Raw genomic sequence first — 5,000 nt, 5'->3', positions numbered from 1 at the left:
CCGACTGATAAAGTCGATGGCACCACCACCCGTCCCGCCGGTGCTTAGTGGCGAGGCACACCCCGTCACGGGTAAGCGCGCGTCGCGCCCACTCCCGCCGACGCATCGCCCAGGTGTATTGGGCGATCGCCTGCACCTGCGGGGCGGTAGAAGATTCCAGACTGCCAAGACGTTCGAATAGCAAGCCTGGAACCGTGGTGGCCATCGCGGGAATGCCGAGCCCCCCACTCGAAACCGGTGAGTGGAAAAAGGCCGTTGGGACATCATTCGGGAGACGAAGCCATCTACGGACAGCCGCGCGGGTCTGAACATCCAGAGCTCTCAATTTGCCAAGCGTGGCCCTACCCAAAACCAGCGCGTGGTAGAGGCGTGGGAGAAGGAAGCAGCGGACGATCTTCAGCCGCTGCTGGGGCTTCAGTGGTGCTCTGCTCAGCCGGCTCAGATAAATAGAAATATCCGAACCGACTTTCCTCGGTCCCGCCGGCCGGAAGTCGACCCCCAAGTAGCGCCAATCGGCGGCAGTGTCCAGCTGTGGCAGCCACGTGCCGTCACGTAGCCGGACCTGGGGGGCCGTAATAATTTTGATCTTTTTCTCCCGGCCGGAAGGAACGAGAGAGAGAACAGAGCACTTCTTAGCGTGAAAGAGAAGCCCCATCGCTCTCGCCCTCTCCTCCACCACTTGGATACTGGTCTGGAGGCCCCACTTGGTGGCAGCAAAGAGGAGAACATCGTCAGCATATGCAATGCTGTTGATACGATGCTCTCCCAGTTGGTAACCGACGTCGGCAGGTATAGATCTTATGATCTCATCCACCACCAGGCAAAACAGCACTGGCGATAGGGGATCCCCCTGCCTGACGCCTCTGCCAATACCAGAGAGCTCGGATCTGACACCGCGCACCTCGAACATTGTGCTGCTACGCGCATAAGTGCGCTGGATGTAGTCAACGAGGCCGTGAGGCAAGCCCACGCCAGTCAGAGCATTGATGATGGCTCCGTGACTGACGCTATCAAAGGCCTTCGCGAAGTCCAGGGAGGCAACGTGTATTTCTCGACGACGGGATCTGGCATCCATTAATAATGATGCCAGAACGGCGACATTCTCGCCGCACCCGTCGTCGAAGCAACGCTGCCGCAGATCGACAATCCTGTACCCGCGAAGCCTCTGGGCCAGGATCTTATGTAAATGCCTCACGACCACGGAGGTAATGGAGATCGGACGGAAATCACCCGGAAGAGAGCAATCACCCTTCTTCGGGATGAAAACCGTCCGACTCACCAGCATCGACGCTGCGAAACCTCCGCAATGCAGCACAATGTTGAAGAGGAGAGCCTTGATGGATGATGGCATGGCTCTCCACAGGCGAACACCAATACCGTCCAACCCGGGGGCCGAGTTGAGGGGCAAGTTGACGGCTGCCACCTCCTCGCAGGAGATCGGGGACCAGGCGCCCAAGAGCTCCCGTTTAGGCGGAAGTCGCGGAGCTAGCGCAATTGGCACAGAGGCCTGCGCGACGAACGGACCCCAATGCGCGGCCATTTGCTGTACATCGGGGACCACGTCCGCCACCGGGGCCCCATCCAGGATCTCCCTGGCCACGCGCGACATCTGCGAGCGGAACAGACGCTGGATACGTGCATACTCCGCCCGCCGTCGCGCTTTCCTATTCGGGTTGGCGACACGGTGACGCCTGGGCTGTCGAGGAGCCGTCGGAGGGAACACACCAGTAAGCCATGGGCCAATAGCCTCCGCACACCGTCCGCCCTCCAGCACGCCAGTTCCGATCTGGACCAGGGCGCGGGAATTCCATCCCTGGATGGCCTCCACGACTGGGATGAGAGCGCGAATGGCGCCGGCAAAACTGCCGTACATTTCACCCCAGCCGGGAGAAGACGGAGTAGACGGAGGCGAGGCAGACCCATGGGAAGCGATGGCAGTAGCTTGAGGGGAAGTCGAAGGACTGGAGCCGCCACCGGAAAGAAACGAGCTCTCCCCGGATGTAGCGGACAGATCCTCCAATGCCGCAGCAACGAGGCGCCGGTACTCGCCGTTCTTCCGCATCCCCTTGATAGCATCAAGGGTGCGGTTGGGAACAATAGCGAGTAGATGCTGGTTTATAAACCGGACACCCCGATGCACGGCCAAGGCCTCTTCCCTCGCCATCATGCGCTGCTCTTCGGCGCTCCACTGGCGCTTAACCCTCTCGACATTGATCTCCTCGTTAACGACGGCCTCGTGAGCCCGACGGCGGTGGAGGCCGAGTCCGGATTTTGTGCTAAACGCACGGCCACAGTCAGGGCACGGGAAACCAGGGCGATGCGGGATGGCAGGGGAAGCAGGGGCAGCAGAAAGCGGATGACGACGCGAGACAGCCGGAGCCCGTCGGGACGGGCCCGGAGAGGGTTGGGGAAGGGGGGACGAAGACGCGGCAGGACCGGCGGCCCGAGGCTGCCGCCGGAGATTGTATCTACTATTTCTGGAGGTGCCTGCCGAAAACAGACCCGAGGGGCTGGCAACCCCACGGATCTGGGTGGTACGCTAAGAGAGTCATAGTTACTCCCGCCGTTTACCCGCGCTTGCTTGAATTTCTTCACGTTGACATTCAGAGCACTGGGCAGAAATCACATTGCGTCAACACCCGCGAGGGCCATCGCAATGCTTTGTTTTAATTAGACAGTCGGATTCCCCTAGTCCGTGCCAGTTCTGAGCTGAGCGTTGAATGGCGGCCGAAGAGGACGACCACGACGGCTCGCGCCGCCACGGAAGCCTCGCAGCAAGGAAGATCCGCGGGAGGCCAAGGCACGGGACCGAGCTCGGATCCCGGAACCGGCGCGAGAACGCCGAGCGTTCACCTCGCCCAGGCCCGGCACGTCAGCCAGACCCGCTTCCCGACCAAGCCCGACACGCCCCGCTCCTCAGAGCCAATCCTTATTCCGAAGTTACGGATCCAATTTGCCGACTTCCCTTACCTACATTAGTCTATCGACTAGAGGCTCTTCACCTTGGAGACCTGCTGCGGATATGGGTACGAACCGGCGCGACACCTCCACGTGGCCCTCTCCTGGATTTTCAAGGTCCGAGGGGAAGATCCGGACACCGCCGCAACTGCGGTGCTCTTCGCGTTCCAAACCCTATCTCCCTGCTAGAGGTTTCCAGGGAACTCGAACGCTTATACAGAAAAGAAAACTCTTCCCGGATCTCCCGACGGCGTCTCCAGGTCATTTTGGGTTACCCCGACGAACACTCTTACGAGGGCCCGAATTGTATGCGGTTCCGCTGCCGGGTTCCGGAATAGGAACCGGATTCCCTTTCGCCCGACGGGCGTGTGCCTCTCACTCAGCACTACATTATATCATTATGTATTTCTGTATGCACTTTGTGTGTGGACACTAGAGTATCGCACGCCGTCATTGACATAGGATTTCTCCTAGGGCTTAGGATCGACTGACTCGTGTGCAACGGCTGTTCACACGAAACCCTTCTCCACGTCAGTCCTCCAGGGCCTCGCTGGAGTATTTGCTACTACCACCAAGATCTGCACCGACGGCGGCTCCAGGCAGGCTCGCGCCCAGACCCTTCTGCGCACACCGTCGCGACCCTCCTACTCGTCAGGGCTTCGTGGCGGCGCGTACGACAACGCACGGACGCCGCCCCACTTGCCGCTGACGGCAGAGTATAGGCTCGACGCTTCAGCGCCATCCATTTTCAGGGCTAGTTGCTTCGGCAGGTGAGTTGTTACACACTCCTTAGCGGATTCCGACTTCCATGGCCACCGTCCTGCTGTCTTAAGCAACCAACGCCTTTCATGGTGTCCCATGAGCGTCGAGTTGGGCGCCTTAACTCTGCGTTTGGTTCATCCCACAGCGCCAGTTCTGCTTACCAAAAATGGCCCACTTGGCACTCTGATCCGAGATGCTCGTGGCTTCATAGTTCAAGAAAGCCAGAGATCTCACCCATTTAAAGTTTGAGAATAGGTTGAGGTCGTTTCGGCCCCAAGGCCTCTAATCATTCGCTTTACCAGATGAGACTCGCGCGCGTTCCGTGCGGAACGGCCGAGTGCCAGCTATCCTGAGGGAAACTTCGGAGGGAACCAGCTACTAGATGGTTCGATTAGTCTTTCGCCCCTATACCCAGTTCCTACGATCGATTTGCACGTCAGAATCGCTACGGACCTCCATCAGGGTTTCCCCTGACTTCGTCCTGACCAGGCATAGTTCACCATCTTTCGGGTCCCAACGTGTACGCTCTGGGTGCGCCTCTTCTCGCGATGAGAACGAGACGCCCCGGGAGTGCGGAGCCGCGTCGCGACGCGGCCCATCCTCCCTCGGTCGACAACCAGGGCCGACCTTCACTTTCATTACGCCTTTAGGTATCGCTCGTCCCAATGACTCGCGTACATGTTAGACTCCTTGGTCCGTGTTTCAAGACGGGTCCTAAGAGTACCCAAAGCAGTAGCGTCGCCGACCGGTATCGGTCCCGCACAGGAGCACGAGACTCCCATTGGGACGTTGGCAGGCCTGTCGAAGGTTAACCGTACGACCAACAGCGGGCCAGGCACGGTGACGGCGCTAGGTCCGTTGCCTCCGTGTACCGTGGCGCGCGCTTGCGACGGCCTCGACGCACTCGTCTCGTTTGTGAAGCGTGCGGCCTGATACCTTGCGCGTACCGCCGGGCAGCCGGCCGGGCGACCGGGGGTTTGACGCGTGCCGTTTTACCGGCGACGCGTCAGCCGCCGCACCCGGGCCGTAGACCGACACCCAGCGGGTCGCGACGTTCTACTAGGGGAGAAGTGCACGACTACGAACGCCGGACATCGGCGCACGGCGGCGTGCCCGCGCGCGAGCCGCGAGGGCCCCGCGGGGCATCGCACACCGACGCGAAGCCAGCGTCGCTGACGATGAATCTCCCCGTTCGTTCTTTTGGGTTTCTTAGGTTTACCCCTGAACGGTTTCACGTACTCTTGAACTCTCTCTTCAAAGTTCTTTTCAACTTTCCCTCA

At 60.0% G+C, this 5,000-nt stretch overlaps 1 pseudogene; it reads right to left on the bottom strand.

Annotated features, from left to right (window-relative positions):
* The window catches only part of LOC148935856 (large subunit ribosomal RNA), a 7,575-nt pseudogene that overhangs the window by 2,207 nt on the left and 368 nt on the right, over positions 1–5,000 (bottom strand).

Source organism: Pogonomyrmex barbatus, unplaced genomic scaffold (genome assembly GCF_055798465.1).
Source record: "Pogonomyrmex barbatus isolate J1 unplaced genomic scaffold, ASM5579846v1 scaffold33, whole genome shotgun sequence".
Taxonomy (NCBI): Eukaryota; Metazoa; Arthropoda; class Insecta; order Hymenoptera; family Formicidae; genus Pogonomyrmex; species Pogonomyrmex barbatus.
This window is presented reverse-complemented; position numbering and strand designations above follow the sequence as displayed.